Source organism: Cygnus olor, chromosome 14 (assembly GCF_009769625.2).
Source record: "Cygnus olor isolate bCygOlo1 chromosome 14, bCygOlo1.pri.v2, whole genome shotgun sequence".
Classification (NCBI taxonomy): Eukaryota; Metazoa; Chordata; class Aves; order Anseriformes; family Anatidae; genus Cygnus; species Cygnus olor.
The window spans coordinates 918,425-939,326 of NC_049182.1; the positions used below are offsets into that span (position 1 = coordinate 918,425).

At 48.4% G+C, this 20,902-nt stretch overlaps 1 protein-coding gene and 1 long non-coding RNA gene across 4 annotated transcripts in view; one reads left to right on the forward strand and one right to left on the reverse strand.

Moving 5' to 3' along the window:
• KCTD16 (potassium channel tetramerization domain containing 16) overlaps nt 1-20,902 on the reverse strand; it is a 63,434-nt gene that overhangs the window by 35,054 nt on the left and 7,478 nt on the right. The window lies entirely within an intron of this gene.
• LOC121077920 lies at nt 9,125-19,262 on the forward strand. Of its 3 annotated transcripts, XR_005824367.1 has the most exons (4): nt 9,125-9,230; nt 14,365-14,607; nt 15,204-15,615; nt 15,921-19,262. It is a non-coding gene; the product is annotated as an uncharacterized LOC121077920 (long non-coding RNA). The 3 variants fall into 3 exon arrangements; XR_005824366.1 differs by having other exon boundaries at nt 14,889-19,262; XR_005824365.1 differs by having other exon boundaries at nt 15,204-19,262.

Below are 20,902 nucleotides of genomic sequence, written 5' to 3' on the forward strand. Positions count from 1 at the left end.
ACTTGATGGAGCACATTTTTACATCTCTGCAGCTTCTTTCAGCTCTCACACATACATCCTAGCATCACCATTCCCTACAATGTTTCCCATGGGCAATATACTGCATATATTGTTCATGCTCATCATGTATATAGTACCAATTTCTGCAAGCAGGGACAAGAATTAAATCAACTCTTTTAAACAGAAAAGAGGTTTAAGAAAACCTGCTCTCATTTTAGGGCTTGATGATCAATGCTATGGGAACAGATAGCTTGTGCATGTAATTATGGCAGTCATAAACATAACTGCACTGACCGCAGATGGAAATAAGCTCATCAGCCTAATTGGGCATCCCCGCAGACCGCCAGGGGCTGGCCGGGGCGTGCGAGCTGCTGGAGCACTCGGGGCCTTGCAGCAGCCCCGCAGAGCTGCCGGATGCTCGTGTACACCCCGCACACCCCGCGGGGCGCAGCGCCCCGGCCTGGCTCAGGTTCAGCTTTCAGTTACACAGGTACAGACACAAAGTGACCCCACCTGAAGCCATTGGTGTGATTCGTGCAGGAGCTGCTTCCAGACCTTGGAACAAACCTACAGTCTGCTGCCAGCACAACCTAGGCATTCAGCCCTGCTAAAGGCAAGGACTTGCCCCAGGGCCAAGCACAACGTCCAACACCAGAACTGTTGCCCCAGTGCTGACTCAGGGCCGAGGAATCTTCCCTCTGTTCCACTATTTTCCCCGGCTTGTACATTACACCCACACTCGTACAGCTTTTCACTGGCAACATCAGTTTTCCTGACTAGTTTGCTCTGAACTCTATGTCCAAGCGAGTGATAAAATAATTTTACACTATCACTACTACCCTGTAAGAGAAGAATTTATGTACGCAGATATGAATTATAGGTCATTTATATTATTTGATTTAAAATCTCACCAGTAAACCAAGTCTAGAGAGTGTTGGGGATGGGCAAGCAGGGGGCATACACGGCTCCCCCCTGCCAGGGGGAAGCCTGGAGGTGCTGCAGCAGCAGTTTGGTGGGATGAAGGCAGGGGCAGCGCCCACCCGGGGTGCTGGGCTTTGCTGCTCCCACGGGTGTCTGCAGCAGCACCGCGGCACCAGGTCTGCGCTTCCCAAAACCCGACCTCGGTGCTCACCTGGCACAGCGTTTGCAGGGCACGGGGACCCCAGAGGTCAGTGCAGGCTGCGCATCCTGGCCTCGCTCCTGGCTGAGAGCTGGGATGTTGGATAGCGGGAGCCAAGGAGGGAACTGAAGGGCTGAACGGCATGGTATGCATGCAGAAAACATGTAAGAAATTTAAGAGACCTTATCACAAGTCTGCTGAGATCCTCAAAGACTTTATAAGCATAAGGTCTACTACGATGCCTGTGGCCTTTCTACAATAACAGCTTACAGGCATTGATTTTTTTTTAGATCCATTTGTCCTGAACACTTGCTAGGGTTTATAAATGCAAATAAAAACAGAAAGAAATGGAAAAACATTTCCCCGGCTGTTAACCAGAGGACACGTTCACCTTGATGGTATCGACCTGGACTGCCCGGCACGCCATCTGTGGAGCGAGAGAACCGCGCGTCCCAGCCTCTCCCTGCTGGCCCAGGGCAGCCCCAGCCCCGCAGCACCCACACAGCCACCCCCAGCCCCACCACGGGGCCTGAGTGCCCCAAAAGTGCCCTGCCCCAGCCAGCACGTTTGAAACGTGGGTGGCAAAGCGACCTGCACCAGGAGCACACGGGTCCCCAGGCAGTGCTGCAGAAGGAAGCTTCGCTTCCACCCCAGACCATCGCCAGCCTCAGTCCCAGCCCCCAGGCTCCCCCCAGGAGCCTCCTGACCCGCCGCAGGAGTGGACGCCAGGCTGGCAGCCCTGCTGACACAGGGATGCAGGCGGCTTCTCACCGCTCCCCTGAACTCCACACATTTACACGAGATCTCTCCTGCAGCCTGGCATTTGAAGAATCCTCTTCAACACCTTCATTAATTTTCTGTGCAGTTCTCAGCAAACTGCCTGGTTTGTCTTTGCTTCTCGTTTGCCTCTGCATAATTTCCTCCACCAACACATCTTTAATTAAGAATTCTGTGTTGATGATTCACAGATGCACCTTCCAGCTCCAGACACTTTCCCTTCAGTTCAAACGAAAACCTCACCTCCCTCCATCCCTGCGGAGGTCAGTGCCTCAGGGCCAGCTGAGAACTGAACTTGTCCTCTTGCTGCGTTCACCATGCACTTTTCCTCATCATCGTAGTCACCATCACGATCATACTTGGGTTCTTGCTCTGGGATCTTCCTCTTCTTGGGTATCCCTGCAGCCCCCCACCCTGGCTATATCTATGCCTTGCCAGTCCTTTATCCCGGTAATGAAAGAGGAAATCTCATGTTTCCACGCAAGCAAAATTCTCCTTTCCATAACTGCAGGACTTTCTGGCTATTTTACCATCCTACTGTTCTGACAGGGTCCTGGGGGAGGTGACACCCCCAGGTGTCACTTCAGCTGTGCCACCCTGCAAGCCCTTTCTCCAGGAACATACGCTGCTGCCTGAGCTCGCTCCTCCTGCCTGTAACAGAGTTTGTGGCTCAGAGCCACAGCACATGGAGGGGTGACCCCATGGAGAGCTGGGGAGCAGCCTCTCGTCCTGACACCTGCGGGCAGGGACCGATTTGGGAAGCCAGCTCCGCAGCACACATTTATCCCTATGAACACCCAGCCTGCCAGCCTTCAGTAGTTTTGCTCTAGGGACCATCAGCCAAGTTATCTGCTAATTCTGGCTGTCACTATTCATAGGAAGCAACAAAGAGAATGGCAGGCTGTAAGATAACTCACTTAGGACTCATCAAAAATTGTGGGGGGTTCTCTTCGCATTTATCCCATGCAAGTAAAAGGAAAACTAAGCTTTGGCACCTTTAGCATTCAGAGGCCAGCATCCAAAGAAAAGGATGTTCTTCGTGCAGCACAGAAATCTGACGCAGAATGAAAGGAGACGTCAAAAAACAAAGAAGAGATCATACGCTGCACTGGGTGGCCAAGGAGAGGGGGAAGGAGAAGGAAAGCGAAATGAGAATTGCAAAAGGGATTCACAAATGGCATCGGTTTCTGTTTCTTAAAAAAAAAAAAAAAAAAAAAAAAGGAAAGAAAATCATTTTTAAGACTGAATGTTTTGGGGCTTTGTGCTGTAAACATGCTCACAGATGTGCCAGGTGCCTTTTCTCTGCTGTTCCCACTCATTAGGAAGGCTGCAGCTCCCTGGGACCAGCAGTGCCGCAAGCAAGTGACGGGAGAACACACTGCCTGGTGCACTGTGTTCACCTTTTCCAAGATGGAAACAATCATGGAAATTTTGATTGTTAGGGTGAGAAAATTGTTAATGATGTGTTGATGAACATGAAGTTAATTTTCCAATACATTTCCTACAAACTGTTTCTTTAGGACTTTTCCCCAGAGCCCAGAAAGCAGCTTTAAAGAGCTCCTGTTAAATATTGACTCCTGCTCTGGGACCAGTAAAGAAGGTTTGGGCCGTGTTTCCGGGGCAGTTGGAGTGGGCTGGGTGATCTCTGTCTGAGAGATGCCTTCCCTGTCCCGGGACGAAGGTGGGGTGGAGGCTGGGGGTCAGATCCAGGGCCCGTAGCAGAGCAGAGGGGCTGTGAGCAACCCTGCTCCCTGGGATGAGCTCCGAAAACAAGACCCACCCCGAGAGGCGACCGCTCCCGGGACCTGTCTGTGACCTCCCAACACCAACAAAACGCATCTCCAGTACTGAAACAGAACATGGGGATCTGAGCAGGGAGAAGAACAAGGTTAAGGGATGGGCTCAGGATAAAGCAGATGCTTTCCACGCAGATGTGAGCACAGCAGAGGACAGGCACTTCCACATTCCTGATTTTTTCTGAATGGGAAAGCACCAACTTAGCCATGAAACCCATGGATAAACAGCTCAAAAATAATATCGTTTTTCCAACATAATTTGTACTGCGTGCTGCAGCTCACATGTATTATGCTGAGGGATTGCTGATTCCCCGATTTTCAAGGCTCCTTAAGCCCACAACAAAGAGCACACGTCAGGGATTTCACCGCCCGCAGTCAGCAGCAGAAGCTCTTCCCCCTCGGCTCAGAAGAACCCCGCTCTGCCCTTTTGCCATCCGTCACCAGGCTCCCCACCATGCAGCCAGCGCCACGAGGCACCGGGGATGGGCGCGCGGCCCCCGGTGGCACCGAGCCCCAAAGGTGGGCAGGAGGGTGCCGGGGCCAGGGCACGAGGAGGACACCGTGCACAATGATGACGGTGACGCCTGCAGTGCCCGTGCCCCTCTGTGTGGAGATGCGGGGCTGCGGGCCCCTGTGAAGCCCACCCAGCCCCGCTGCCCGTCCTCCCCCAGCCCCACACCCAAATGGGGCATCCCAGTGTGGTTTCACACGAGAGAAACAAGGATTTCTCTCTGAACACTGATTTCACCCCCCTCCGCTGAGGCACCCACCCACCTGCACACGAACAGTGACAGAAGAAGGTTTTGATCCGATTTTCAGTTTTTCCCAACAAAAATAACCCCAATGCAGGACGGGGCAGAGATGAGTAACAGAGGAATAGCACGACCCGAAGGGCTTCCCGTTCTTTCCTTTCAAACACAAACAGATACCAGCTACAGCACATTTTGTCCTCGTGTGTCACTCAGAATTATTTGGGCATGACGTTTATTCCCACGCAACACAAACAGTGCATGGAGGAGCTGGGGAACAGCGACATTTGTTTTTCTACTTTGGATTCAATTTTGCTTATAAGACTGTCCAATATCACAATCCTGTTGTTTTTTTTTTCTTTTAAATAATCATAGTTAAGACATGAAAAAAACACTTTTTCCCTTAAAATTAAAATTCACTGATGATCCACACTCAGCAGTTAAACTGCTTGGTTTTGCTCATCATCATCAAGAAGTATTTGACTGATAGAGCTGAGTTTAAAAGCCCTGATTAGCACATGAAATAACATAAAAGAGCCAAAGAAAAGCAGAGCTTCAGATCTCTCAAATACAAACACCCCAAATAAATAAAACCTTGGTGTTGGCAAAGCTTGTTTGTGGGGTATTCAACTCAAGAGAAGAATCCCCCCCAAAAAATGGGGGGTGCAGGGATAAGCTTCCAAGCGCCAGCAGTACACCAGCCACTAATGAAAACGGACCTGACAAATTCAGGTGGGAGCAATCCCGTGCTGACTTCTCTCCCAGTGAAAGCTCAGCCCAAGGGGAAGCAGCTAAATAAATTCAGGGGGCAGCGATGGAAAAGCACCTTTTGCTCCTCTCAAGTCTTTCTGAAGGATCTTAATAAGCACAGCAGAGCAAAAGAAAAAAAGACCTCATTCAGTTTTAAAGATATTTAAAGCATGTTGTTCCTAATGGATTATCATACTTTAAAATAAAACCAGCTCCGACATATTCAGCTGAGCTGCATCCCATAACACCAGGCGCTTTTAGAGCTGGCCTTAGAGCACTCCCATTAAAACTCCATCAAATCATTACCATCAATTTGGCTGGGGGTAGGGTTTTAACCTCAGAGTGCATAATTTGGGGGAGAATTCAGAAATCTAGATATAGCTTCTTACTTACTAAGGGTAAGTTATTCATGCGTTCTGCTGTCTCCCGCTCCCAGATCTATTTCTGGGATATTCAAGAGTCTGAGTGTCCGTGGGCTGGGTTCAAGAGCCCTGCCCTTGCTCCCCATGTGCACATTTGTGTTGGTGACATCTGGGTCCAAACTGGACGTGAAGAGGACTTGATGCCCTCTGGGACACCATTATAGCTTCCAGCCAGGCTTTGTCATTCCACCAGTCCCGATCTGTACCAGGTGCCCGCACCAAGTGAGCCTGGCCCTGTGCATCCCTGTGGGCCCCTCACAGGGACAGGGTGGCGGGCACGCGGCTGCAGTGGCGATGACATGCCCAGCCCCTCCGGCACGCCCAAACACCACACTGCCCCATCCAGAGCTGCCTCCGCAGCCCTGGTTCTGCAGAGATAGACAACAGGGTCCCATTTTAGTTTCATCCTGTGGATCAAATAATTGTTTGGATTTTAATATTGAGTCTACGTTTCAGTGATTTGCATTTAAATGTGTTGTCAGAGAACTTCCAGAAATCTTTAATAAGAAGAGCGATTTGCATTTTAATGTGCACTTAAAGAATTTCAAGAAATCTTCATGTGAATTGTGTTATCTGAGCGATGCTTACATTTGAGGGGAATGAGAGCTGCCAGTTTGCTAAGTCAAAGTCAAAACTACTTTTTGGAGCTAGATGAGATTTGCTGGACTTTCCTTGAAAGAGCCTCACTGAAGACGAGGCTAGCAGGGAAAGCCGGGAGCTGGGCGGGCAGTGGTGAGACGTGGGATGGCGCAGGGGAGGCTGCGGAGCCCAGCCTGTGCTGCTCGCACCTCCCATCCCATCCCGTTCCATCCCATCCCATTCCATCCCACGCCATCCCATCCCGTGCCATCCCACCCCGTCCAGTCCCGTCCGGTCCCTTCCCATCCCATCCCATCCCATCCCATCCCATCCCATCCCATCCCATCCCGTCCCGTCCCGTCCCATCCCATCCCGTGCCATCCCACCCCGTCCGGTCCCGTCCGGTCCCTTCCCATCCCATCCCGTCCCGTCCCATCCCATCCCATCCCATCCCATCCCATCCCATCCCATCCCGTCCCATCCCATCCCGTCCCATCCCATCCCATCCCATCCCATCCCATCCCATCCCATCCCATCCCATCCCGTCCCGTCCCATCCCATCCCGTCCCATCCCATCCCATCCCATCCCATCCCATCCCATCCTCTGCACCCTGGGCCGGGGGAGCAGGACAGCAGCACATCTTCAGGCATCCATCAGTACCAGCAGCACGGCTTGAAAAGCCAGGGAAAGAGTTTGCTTTTCTGATCATCAGTCTGAGCTCACTCTTAAGTATAAAAACCCCTCCAAGCTGATGTTGAAACAAGCTCTTTCTTCTTCTTGCAATAGCAGCAAAGAAACCACAGCTTTGATTAGATTTTCTTATTAAAAAAAAAAATTGTACATGGCTCTGGACTACCTTAACAGAAAGTCAAATTTCTACTCTATTCAGACTCATTATGTTCTTACTTAAGCACTGTCGCTCATTTCCTCCATTGAAATTTCATCCACTGAAATTTAAGAGTTACAAGAAGTTAACTCGCATTTCTAGGTTATGAGAACACAGACAGCAGATCTAGTCCCTACCACAACACTGCAATTGAGCTTATATTTAGAACAGACGAGCCCCAAACGCACATACAACACGTGAAGCCCTGGGGCAGCCCGGCCTTGCCTCCCAGCTCGCCTGCCCCCTGCATGTCCCCACCAAGCCGCGGGGCTGCCCCACGCAGCGGCCGGCCGGGCTCCCCGGGCCGCAGCCACGGCACAGAGAACACACGGAGCTACCAGTGGCAATAGAGCCTGATTTCAATAAAAAGATGAAAACAGACTCATTACTAGCAGCAGGTGGAGGGCCTCAAACACTTTTGGATGACTGTGTCCAGAGAAGGGCTCCGAAGCTGGTGAAGGGCCTGGAGCACAAGTCCTGTGAGGAGCGGCTGAGGGAGCTGGGGGGGTTTGGGCTGGGGAAGAGGAGGCTCAGGGCAGACCTCATTGCTCTCTGCAACTGCCTGAAAGGAAGGGGTGTGGGGCTGGGGGTCAGCCTCTTCTCACAGGTAACCAGTGATAGGACCAGAGGGAATGGCCTCAAGTTGTGCCAGGGGAGGTTCAGGTTGGAATGAGGAGACATTTCTCCTCAGCAAGAGCGGTCAGGCGGTGGGACGGGTTGCCCAGGGAGGTGGTGGAGTCACGGTCCCTGGGGGTGTTCACGGAAAGGTTGGATGTGGTGCTTGGGGACAGTGTTTAGTGGGTGATATAGGTGGTAGGGGGACGGTGGGACCAGATGATCTTGGAGGGCTTTTCCAACCTCAATGATTCTGTGGTTAAAGTCAGCTCTTTCTAGGTACCAGGAGTAACTTGCAACTAAGACAACACTGGTGGAATGCAGGAACGCTGTCCCGGTACTAAACAAATGCAAGGCTGAGGCATTTATCAAAAATAAATGACTTTAGGAAAACAAGATGCTTATTTTTAGAAGACGACTCGCTGCTGACAATGTTCCAATCAGTTCACACAACTTCACCGGCTCCCAGTGACTCACGCCGCTTTTACCCTCTCCAGGGGATGCCAGCACACACCAGTGACAGCTGCTCACTGCGCACCGCTGCTGGCCCCCTGCACTGCAACCGCTGCAAATGCAAACTTTTGAGCTGAAAGACAAACTAAAGAGCTCAGATTCAGCCCCTTGGCTGTCCTCTCCCAGCCTGAGGTTTGCTAAAATGTGGAACATTCTTATCCTATGCACGACAGAGAGATTTGTAAGCCAAATATATACACGTGTGTATGTACTGCTTTCGAACAAGTGTGCTTTCCCAGCAGAGCTTGCAGCCCGCAGCCCTGCAAACCTGCAGATATTTTACAGTGCAGTCAAAAGTTTAAAAAAACTTCAATTAGCCAAGTGCAGACATATGCAAGGAGACAGCACATAATTAGTGAAAAGCAAACTAGATACTTTGGAACTTAAATGATCTAACACATAATTGGTACATCAGTAAGAATATTTGTTTGTTTATTCTACATGGGGTCACCTACTGCTTCCACTGAACAAAGCTGTCAGTGGTTTTAAAAGGAGTAGGCTTCTGTTTCTTCAGCCAATTATTTTCTCACCAGAGATCAGAGCATCAATAAAAATGAACAAATAAACCAGTTTTTGATCAGCTGAAATATTGGTTATGTGGGATTTTTATCATCTTCTTTATTGCAATAAACATAAACAAAGAATCGCATATGTACCAACACTGCCAACTCTTGTAATTTTTCTTAGCACTTTGTGACAGCTGATGTTTATGCTCATCCACCTGTCTAGAGATAGGGTAGTTGTCGGTTTGGAGGATTCAGGATTTATTTTTAAGAACAAGTGTTGACCCTGGGGTTGCAGGAAACACCTGTGAGCTTCCATCTTGGGGCTAGGTTACTAGTAAGAGCTTTTTAATCATGGCAAAGACAATACAGCTGCTTCATGAGGTACCTGTTTTATAAGCACAGGCTCCTAGGGCTCTGGCTTTTTGGAGCAGGTCAGCTAGCAGGAGGAAGTGTTGTCCGCTCAGCTAGCAGGAGAAAGCTGTTGTCCCTGGTGATGGAGGTCCTCTGCTTGCTCTTGTAAGTAAATCCCATGGGGTATCAAATGAAAGCTGCTGTTCTGTGTCCTTTCAAAGATCTATCTAACTTGTTTCTGTATTTCCTATTATCAGTAATCACTGATGCACCAGAGAAAGTGCATGGGGTGGTCTTTAATGCTTGATGGTAACTTGTTAAGGAGAAAGCAGGGAGCCAATGCAGGGTCTGTGTTATTCTGCACTGAAGTAATGGCTCTAAGCACAGAGAAACCTTTCTTCTCTTCTCTGTTGTAGAAGCTAGTTCTGTATTTCTGGTAAGCTTGTAAGATATAAGTGAGTACAGACCTTGTTTGGCGCTTCTGGGACTGTCACGAGCACAGATAGTGTAGTGCTGCCCTGGGCCTGAGCCCAAAGCCTCCTGGGGAGTGAGTAGCACCACAGTCGCTGCCCTGGGCACCCTCCTGCCTGTTCCTGTGGCCGTCTCAGCCCTTGCCTGTGTAGCTGTGGCAGCAAGCGCTGGGCTCTGGGTCAGGAGTGCAAGAAAAACTCTGAGTGCTCCCAGGGTCTGCAATGCGCACAAAATAAAGCTTCAGGTATTCAGGCTAAAAATAATTGAAGGACTCACTGAAATGCAGTTAAACTCTCAATTTCCCAATACTAGTGAATGGACACAGCAACCTCTCTGATTCTAAAACTATTAAGAGATTTCTATGCTCTTACTGAGGGCCTTGAGATTAGTAGATGCCAGCAGCTGCTGAGCAAGGATCAGTCAGGTGGAAGTGGCTTCCTTCGGGAACATACGGGATGTCTTCCTGCCCTACAGAAGGGCGTTGTTTTGTGCAAGGCTAGATCCAGGTGGACGTGGTCAGGACAGTTCAGTAAGGATGTGAATGCTGTACATCCAAACAGCTCTTGGCAAGCTGTGTCTTTGTGCATTTGTCAAAGCTGATGTGTCCTTCAGAAGTGGCTGTGTCACTGTATGCCAAGTCAGTGCTGAACATGATGGAGCGTATGATGACAGGCAAAAATATGGATGAGTACTCTGACATACATACAGGCACCTCCTGGTTTGCATTTTCAGCTAGGAGTACAGGAAAATGCTTCAGATTAAAAATGCGATGTCTGGAAAGGTCTATAGCCTCCAGGCTACCTCCTCTCAGCCCTGGAGGTGATGAACTGGCTTCCCCAGAACCCCACAGGGAAAGGGAGGAGATGGGCAGGACTGAGCGGCAGAGCTCAGGCACCTGCCCTTCCAGCACAGTCTCCTGCCTCAGTCCCACAGCTCCCCAGGAGGAAAGGACACAGAAGGGAACAGCCTTTCTGGAAAGGCTGTTGAAATATCCCTGACTTCAGTCATGCATATTTATGAATTTGGACTTAGGGTATCGCAGCCGGAAAATTGATAACAATGTTCTAGAAATGAACACTGTGTACATAAACAGGAAACACAAATGATCAAATATCCAATAACCTTATGCAAAGCAGTTTTAAAGGAAATATTTTTTCCTAACAAAACATTTTTTAAGGTTTAACTTAATCTGTTCTCTTCAGTTACTTCATCTCTTGGGAATAAGCACATTAAAACAATGACAATCTGGACAAGCAAAAAAAGGCATTATAGTGTCATTATCAATACAAACCAATTTAAAATGCTTCCCATATTTAGAGGAGAGCTACAGTGTGATTGCAAACAAAATCTCTGATCACTTTTTCAAACAATGCTTAATCTGTTCTACAGCCATGGCTCTGTAGAAGCTGCATCTGCAAATAAAAATTACAGTATGTAACTAAACTTGTCACCACAGCTGAACAAATACATTCTAGCTAATATTTTACTTATTTCACTGTTTTGGAATATATTCAAAGCCAGGACACACAGCTTTCAAATGTCTTAATCACTAGTTCTTTTTCTGGGTTCCTCCATGCAGCATTTCCCTGTGCCAATTGCTCATGAGCAGCACAGGATGGAAACACAGCCCTGGAAGACCATACTTCAGACTGATGAAATCCAGGTGCAGGAAAATCATTCTCCCCGAGGTGATGGTTTGTTATAAAAAACAGTATAGTGGACACCCAGAATATGATACCTGAATTCAGTTGTTGGATGTCTCCTGTTTTTTTTTTTAATTTATGGCTATGTAGTGTAAGCAGTTGCACTGACACGGATCTCAGGGAGCAGTTTGATTTTTGAGCCCTCGAGATGTAGGTGGAGTGGAGCATGGGAAGATCTGCATGTGGATTGCTCACTGCTTGTCCTAGGCTTGAAGAATAAATGTGCCAGGAGTATCTGTATTAGGGGTGGACTGTTGGACATGCTCAGTTTTGTAGCCTGAGCACTCTGCCATTGCCTATAAGGCCCCTGCCCAGCAGTAGTCAGGGTCAAGTGATGGCTTTTCCCCCAGACAGAAGGACCCTAAATACAGAGGCAGGAGCCTCAGTGGCCCAAGGGGAAGCAAGGAGATGGCTCCTGCCTGTGAAATCAATGCTGCAAGGAGCACATGATGCTGCCAGGCAGCTCCACACAGCAGATCTCTGTAGTGTGAAAAAAGAGTGTGAGGAGGCTCCTGGGGGTCTGGGGCTGTGGCTGCCAGCACCAGCTGGGACCATGCAGCTCCCGCAGGGCCGCATCCTGCTGCAAGACCTGAGCCGAAGCCAGGCTTGGTGGGAAGGGGGGGACATCCTTCACATCCCTCAGCAGTTTGGTCTCTGAAGGCAATGTTTCAAATGTGATGTGAAGAGGAAGATGTTAACAGTCCAGAGCTCCTTAATCTCCCCATTCAGAAGCAGCAATGCAAACTTTCAAACATTCCCCCTTCTGGGGGAGAAGGTGGCCAGGTGTGTCACTGCACGGTGTCCTTACTCTGGTGCTGGCCCTCTCCAGAACCAGTAACAAGGGGAAAAACATGTTGGCTACAGTAAGGAGGCAGCTGTGAGGCTGCAGTGATGTCAAGTTGCTCTCATATACAGTCTTGTAATGGTTCTTCATGAAATATTCATAACTCATCCCATCCCCATTAGTACTTCAGCACCTGCCGGAGCTGTGGAGCAGGAGTGGTGCTGTGTGCCCTTGCCTGCTCTAATGGTGCTGCACAGCCGCTCCTCCCCAGTGCTCCCAGAAAACACAAATTAGCTTAAACACCCCTGGCTACTGCGCAGGCTCCTCAGTCAATGTCATCTTAACCGGGATAATTATGGAAAATACTAATTATCAGTAATGGGTGGGAGGTTATGATTTTTTTTGTGCTCTGGGAGATCCTGAGAGCCCTCTGCATGTCACCTGGGCACTCCCCCCTGCAGCACCCCTGGGAGCAGGATGAAGGGGAAGGGACCCCACACCCTGGGCAGTGCCACTGCCTTTTGGGATGGGAACAGCATCTTCTGAACACTGTGGGCTCTAACAAGTGCCTGGGGCTCGTTTGCATGCAAGAGGAATGAGCAATGGCAGCAGGCATGAGGGAGGATAAATGAACCTGATTATACCTACACCTGCAACTGTTGTCTTTGCCCTTATGCCATATGTTTGCACTGTCTTTTGTGGAAACCTTCTCTGCAGCTGTTATTGCCAGGATGTAAATGTGAAATGTATCAAGGACAGGTAATAGACCAAGATTTATTTTTGCTGGTCCAGTCACTTGGCCACAGCCAGACCTCAGAAATGCATTCCCTTGTTAGCAGTAAGCCTGCAGATGTTTGCTCACTGAGTTAACCCTTGGGATGTGTTGCTTTCCTCAGCTGAGAGATCTCACCTGCCTGCAGCTCATTTCAAAACCAGGAGGTGCTGGGACTCTCCTGCTTTCTTGACTGGGCTCTACATGAAACTCCCAACACCCCAGACCAGTGCCAACTTCCCAGTGACCAGTCTGAGGACAGGGCATGGGTTAGATGGGGCAGTTGAAGCTGTCCCCAGCTCAAAAATCACCCAGAGCAACAGGTTTGTTTCATGCTGGGGATGAGAATACTGCACAAATGATCCCGAGGAGGGAAGAGGCTGAGGAATAATAAGTTGGTGTGGGAAGAGGAATGTAAACATGGACTCTGTCAGGAGAGCATTTGGGGGCTGAGAAGACCCTGTGCAGCAGAGCCTCTGCCCTGTTCCTCGTTGCCATCCCACAGCCGGCACCCGTGTCCGTCTGTGGGGACCAGGCGGCAGCACGATGCCCTGAGCCCGACAGGGAAGGGTCAGGCAGGAGGAAGCTGTCAGCAGCACACAACAAACCCCTGCCGAGCAGGGAAATCAGGGAGCTGTGTCAAACCTCGCCCTGCTGAGAATGCACTGCCAGCCTTGGTCCCCAGCAGATGTGAAGCCAAAGCAGAATAAAGGCTGGCACACCGGGGGCTGGCCTTCAACATGTGCAGAAGCCCTTCCCCGGATTATGGGATGTGAGGCCAGAGAAATGGTATGGAAAATGCACACAGGTGCTTCATGCAAAGCACTGGTATCTTTGCATGAAAATCAGTGCTGCGTGGTAGGTGTAAGGTGGTTTACTGAGGGGCAGAGGCTGAGTGGAGCCGGGGCACTGGCTGTGCTCTGAGCCGTGCTCCTTCCCGCGGGTCGCAGGGAGCGCAGCACCAGGCGTAGGGGGAATCAGAAGGGCCACTGGGAAGGAAACTGCCAGTACACAGGAAGAGGAGCTTCAGGCAGAAGTAGATGTTTTCGATCTAAAGTTACAAGGAAAAGAGATGAGAACATGGGCACGTGTGCATGCACACACAGAAAAGAAAAAAATGACAAGGAGAGCAATAATAATAGCCAAAAGTAATTTGTTCTTAACCTGTTAAAAATAAAAATAGCTAGTGAACAAGTTCACTACGTGGACCATCTGCATTTCATAAGCATAAGTTAAAATCCTGACACCATCTGTTCAATTGGAATTTTAATACTGTACCAATATGCCAAACCACAATTACGTTAGCAAGGACAGCAGCCTCCTCGTTTACCAACAACTTGCTGCCATGCTTTAATGAGATGGGACCTACAAGCAGCCAACTGGGAGCAAAACGAAATGGGTTGCTTGCTGCTGCTCCTGGCATGGGGTGGGCAGGCATGGGTGGGCGGTGGAACCCGGGGAGCCGCCCTCACAGCCGCAGCGTAACCGGGTGACTTGGGCAGGAATTGAAGGCTAAAGAGCGAACAGAAAAAAGCCTCTGGATTCTCACGGAATGTAATTTGTTTGCAGTGCCAGCAGTGCATTTGCCATCCTGCAGAGCTCGCTGCCTCGGTGAAGCCCTTCCAGGGGAGAGATCCATCATCGCCCTGAGAGGGCCCAAGCCAGCCGGCGCCGCGCAGCGCTGCTTGTCGTGGCTCGGAGCTTGCTACCTGCCAGGCATCCGCTGCAGCCACCTCTCGTACCTGTGTCTGTCTCTGTGATGCACCAAAGAGATCCCAGCAAGACCCAGATCGGCTTGCACTGCAAATGCAGGTTGAGTTTGAATTTGATGGCAAATGTAAATTTTGTGAAGTGTCTAAAAAAAACCTTCTTTTGACAAATGAGCCAAGCAAGATTTACACCATCTTTTAACTAATTAGTCCTAGGGAGGCCGGTGAAAGCCTTTGCATAATTTTTATTGGTTCTAGTGGGGAAAAAATCCATTGAAAAGTGGAAATTAATATAGTATCTGTCAAGCCTTCTTCAGTGATTTTTTTTTTTGCTTAGCAGTATTCTATAGTTACAAGCCATACATCATGTTCTGTATGTCTTAGGATCAATTTCTTCAAGCAAGAAAACTAGAAATGTGTTCCTTTTCCACTGTAAATGATGTAAAATGAAAGAAACTGAGGCAGGAGAGGGGAGGAAGGTAAAATACTGACAAGTGAATAAATCTTAGACATAACATGCAAACATTTTTTTCCTGATCAATGGAACTATATAAGCATGTTCATGAAATTTAATTAAGTTCTGTGCCTCAAAGAAATCCATGTACAATAGTTCAGTGTAATTATTTATTTACTGTCTGCCATGTAGCTTTTAGCTTTCATCCAGAAAATGATCTGTTTCCGCTGCATTTTCGTGAGCAGGTGCGCAGCAAGGAGGCAGCAACTCAAATGGTTTGTGGGAAGGCTTCCTCTCCTCTCCTCTCCTCTCCCAGCCTGCATGTCAACGGCCTGCTCACAAAGAAAACCTACGGCTGTGTTTAGGTGTGCTTCGAGTACGATGTGGTTTGTATTGAAGCTACCAGCACAGGTTTCTACATGTGGACTCCTGCAGCTTTAGGCCCCGGGCTGTGCCAGCATGAAGCACCATGCACAGCCCCTGCTCCCTTCCCTGTGGTGCTCAGCCCGCAGGGGGACGCTTCCCTGCTCGCAGAGGACCAGGACGCATCTTGCACCACATCCTACAGCAGGAGCCCCTGGGGATGTGCAGGCGCTGCCACCAGCCGCATGCAGCAGCCCAGGAGGCAGCCGACCTCTTGGCACATCACGCAGACAGGTGGGTGAGCCGATCGCATCCAGCCACTGCTTCGTGCCCTTCTTGCCTGGGGGAAGGGGGCAGTTTCACTGTTTTCCTTGAAGGCTGAGATTTTCAGAATCTAAAGGGAGATGGATGTCACGTTCCTCGAGACAAAGCAGATGACTTTATCTTCTGTTTTTATCTTTCTGTTTTTGAATTGCCATGTTTTCGTGCAGTAATTTTTCCCAAAGGAGAAGATATTTAGATCCAGGATTTGGTTTCAAAACCCACAGGGGTTTGAATCCGTCAGCTTGGATTGAGTTTCCACAAACTCATCTCTGCAGGATGCGGATCTGTAGCATTGCATCCATTCAGCTTGTTTCATCTGTAATGCTAAGCCCAAAAGAAGAAATAGCTGAAGAGTATGGGGTCCTGGTTGGAAAGGAAATGAACAAAATCCAGTTCTGCTGCCAGCAGATGTGGATGCTATGGGAGCAGTGGCTTCTGCCTGTTTACATCCAGACCTTAATGACTCCATGATCTTTGTCTGGGCTGGCAGAGGTGCCATGGCCTTGGCAGAAGCCCCCTGGGGGAGTCAGCAAGGAGCACAGTGAGCAGGAGCCTGGCCTCTTCCCGGTGGTGGGGATCTCACCAAGGTGTGGCAATTCTGCCCACAGACCCAATGGGCACTGACCTTGCAAACCCTTTGCAACAGACTGTGGCTTCTGCCTCCACCTGGGGGACTCTTCAAAGCAACTGACTCTTTAATCAAATCTTTACTTGTGGAAGCATTTTCATCAGCCTCCTTATTTAAATATTCTTTGTCTACTTAAAATAAGGGAGACCAGCTTTCTATCTGCAGACTCTGCCTTGGAAGAAAATGAATTATGCCTCAGGTAATATAAGTGCATTGACTTGAGAGAATAGAGGATTTGTTCTCCTGAATGCTCACAAATGAATGAAATCAAGCACACCCAGGAACAACTCCCTCCCAGCTAGGAAACACATGCCTTTACATCTTGATAACTGTGGCTTCACCTGGGAAAGTAACAGCACCTGGGACCTGCACATGGTTTAGGTTAAACATCTAAAAGAATGAAAAAGTTTAATCAAGCTATGGGTGCAGAACCTCTAACCTTTCAAGGGTTTAGGAGACAATGGCAGGATCGAGAGAAGGTCATTCTATCCCAAAATGCCAGGAATGGCAGAGAGGTAAATCAGACAAAAAAAATTCAGGCTACAGTATGTCCTGATAAAATTAATGAGACTAAAGCAACCCACCTTCAAGAAGTTGTCAGTGATATCTTTCAGATACTGACCTATCAAGAAAGCACAGCTGTACTTAAATAAGTACACTGAATAAATTTACAATGTGAAACAATGAGATCTCCCATAACAAGCCTCTCAAATTAGCCAAGCTGCATGGGAGCAACCACTTCTGTCAGTGGAAAGGAGCCAGACAGGGATAATGCCCTGCAGAAATGCTTGGTCCTTCAGCTGTTGCACCTGCTGCATCCTTACTGAGCTCATCAAAGCTTTTGCAATTAACCTGAGGTCTTTGTATTTACTCTATCAATATATCAAATAACACTACATATTATTAAAAATAATGGAAAAAATCTTATAAAATATAGTACTACTCATGCATAAAAATATTACAACTGATCTGTATTGGGCCATTAATTCAGAAATACAATTCCCCCCCTTAATTCTACAAGAAGGTACTCATTTTTAAGGAAGACTTGCTTATAAACTAGGGGTAAACCTTTTTTCCACATTTATACTGCAATATTGTGCTAAACAACAACAACAAGCAGGTACCCACTTGAGGACCAGTTCCCTGCCTGGGCTTTGATGATGACCTAATAACTAAGAGAGAAACCCAAAGAAAGCTATTCATCAAATTCCTCCTTACTGATATCTGCATGTTAGAAGCACGGAGACTTTAGGTTTTCAATGAAGCATCTCAATTTTTTCAGCAGCCCCTGCCTCCTGCTTTGATGCCCAGCCTACACTTGGTTGCCATATGACACCACACTAAGGCAAAGACTGCAAGAGAAAATTCTCATTTGATATGAAAGCATCCATTACCAACACAGGTGTTACATTTAGTTTAACTGAAGATCAGTAGTCAAATTCTCATATGAGTATGCAAACAGTAAATTTGTAAAAAGCCTTCTCCTTTCTCCAGGCTTGAGCTTAGCCTCTGTAATCCTTCTGTTCCTATATGGAACAAAATGTTCAACTTCCCCACACTACAAGTGAAAAACCTGAGCTGAGAAAAAATCAGCTCTTTGTAGGAGCATAAATAAACATATTTTCAAGCTCTCTGATGGCATGCTCCCTCAAGCTTTGCTCTGAGTTTTTGGCCTTGAGAATATTTAAAGTGCAAAATTCAGCCAAAATCAGCATGTTCCACCGGGTTCTATTTCAGCCTGATTTAATTCTGGTGTAAAAATATATTCTGATTCAGTTTGATGGAAATTCAGTCTGAAGTTCTTAAAATAAGACTCCTCCAAAATATGCAGAGAGAGAGAACTTTTTCTTTTGGTTTGGCTCTCAGGCCCTGGATGAAGACAGGCGCAGGAGCAGAAGCGCTGCAGCCCCATCCCCACGTGCAGTCGGAGCTCAAGCCGGAGGCAGCGCCTTCGTGCTGCTCTTCCCTCTGGAGTACTTCTGGGCTGGGAACGCAGACCAAAACTCGGATTCACGCTCGTGTTTGAAATGAAAGATTTGGGGCTGCTGTACCTTTTTTTTTTCCCAACCAACTCCAGACCCCCGTGTCTGGAGCAGGCCTGGAGGGGTTTTCAGATGCGGGCTTAAAGCTGGCGGTGTTCTGCAGGCTGGCAGCGGCTGCGACTCTCCACCGTGAGGCCAGGCAGGTGCCAGGGGGCAGTCAGGGGGGTGCATGAGGCTGACGTGCCTGAGAATGGCTTCACATCATAAAGGGAACAAGGGTCCTAAGGAAGGGGAGGATTCAAACAGCAATTTTCCAGGCGCCCCAAATGCTCTCTGGAGAAACACGCGCTCACTGCAGGGGAATTGCCTCCGTGAGGGCTCAGCGCTGCGGTGAGCTCAGGGCTTTCCGTAGGGGCCCCGAGGAGGCAGCGGGGATGTCGAGGTGCCAGGACACCCAGCCCCTCGAGGCACAGGCCAGTGATCACAACTCCCGCTAGCCGGCCAGACCCAGCACTCGTTCAACCAAGTCATTTGTACGCGAGGTTTTCACAGTGGATTACAAACCAAGGCAGCCAGGGGTTTCTTCACTGCATTTTGGGTAAGGGAATATTTTAGCTGCCTTAGCAGCTAATCAATGAGCTCCTATAAATTGCTAATCACTGTTAGTAGATTCAGAACAAGTACTAAAAAAATTTTAACGCCAGTAATTTATGAACCAGCTTCCTAAGCCCATCCAGTTATTACAGCTGTAGAGTGCTCACACCAACACTTGGCTTATGGACGGGAAGGTATTTTACATGACTGGTAGTCAATACAAAGCAGTCAATGGGATCACACTCTAATCGAACAGTTTATATTTATGGCTATTTCAACAATGCTCATAACCAGCTATCGAAATGTAAAAAGTATTATCACAATTCCAGGCTTCTCACTTAAAAAAAAAATATATTATTAGAAAACTAATGTAACAAGATAATTTGAGAAAATTAAGGAAAACAGCCTACACAGTACTCTGATGTCCAGTATGCTGCTCACTCCCTATTTTATTTGCCACTACTAGCAGAGATAAAACCAAAGGCCATTCACTCCAAAAGAAAAGTCCAAAGTTCTTAGGAAGGCTTTAGTAAGGGCCAATAGCACCAAAATAAAAAACAGCCTCCCACATGACCAGTACAGGGAGATGTTATCTTCCGTACTGAGCTTTGATATCACATATTGGTCATCATACCTGAATTTTTACCAACTTCAGAGGCATTGTAGATGTTCAGCACTCCTCAAATCATCAAAATTATAAGCTCAATTACATCATCAAGTTTAAAGCTCGACGTCCATTGTTCCTTAAGATTTACCCTAACCTAGTGCACCTGAAGCATTGGGTTAACATCAGGCTGCATAACAGTGGCAGAAATGTTTTATGTTGTTCCAGCATTAACTTGAGCGTGCCTTCTGAAAGTAGTGGGCTGAAATCGCTCACGGAAAATTCATTGGAATGTCCAGTTCATTCACCGTTACATTTTGGACACAACTTAAGAAATTCCATCAAGTCTAACTCCTGTCTATTTTCTTCCTTTATAAAAAAATGGTTTTGAGTTAGATTCATAAAAGGTTACTGTTACTCTTTTCAAAGATGTAATTTAGATTTTGCTTCTTGTCTCTATATTTACTGTATGTTAGACTTGAACTTGAAAAGCCGAAAAAAAGGAGAAGAAACTGAGAAAATGTTGTGGTTACAAATTTAAACAAATCCAGGATGACTTGAAAAAAAAACCTGCTGCAAGGAAGTGTTTGTCTGTATATACAATATGTTGCTGATATTCATTGAATGGCAAATATCTGTGTTATGTTTTCTTATTTACACTCCCTGCTCTTTCTGATTTCTTTTTTCCTTAGAACCACCACTACATTTCAGCAAGTTTTAAAAAAGGCCTGAGCCCATCAGATGGAGCAAAGCTCTGGAAGACTGGCTGCTGGGAGCGATTCCTCCCTGCTCCGCAGAGACCAGCCCAGCGAGACCGGAATATTTTCACCTCTAAGTCGCAACGTGCCCAGCTGTCCTCCCTCCGAACCCGGCGGGCGCAGGCTGGCGGTGCCCTTTCCTCATCTGCCCTGACGGCAGCTCAGGGACGTCTCACAGGGACATCTCTATGTGCGTTACAGTAAGGGGACCGGCCGGTCCGTGGAAACGTACTGTGGGATCTCATGCACACCATTCCTGGAAAACATCCAGCTCCAGAAGGGTTGGGCTGCAGTTTAAAATACAGTGATAGTTTTCCTAAATGCCAGCCCTGCTTCGTTAATCCTTTAGTCGTCACAGTCGCTCTCTGGATTATGGAGCAGCAGCAGCAGGACAGCCTTCGCAGCGGAGGCTCTGCCTCCAGGTGACCGCCAGCCCTGCAGCAGCGGGCCATGAGGGCCTGCCCGCAGCCCGCCATGGGCCTCCCAATGCAGAGCCAGTACTCCCAGCATCTCCCCATACCGCACTAGGCCTGCACAGCCCTTCTGGTGGTTTGAAACGACAGGGGAGTCCCAAACGTCAGGCAGCTGAGCAGACCAAAGGCCAGGCCCCCGCCACTTCCAGCAGGGCTCGCCCTGCCGCGGGAGCTGCCCGGCCTGCTCCCAGCACAGAGGCCCTCTGAGCACGGGCAGG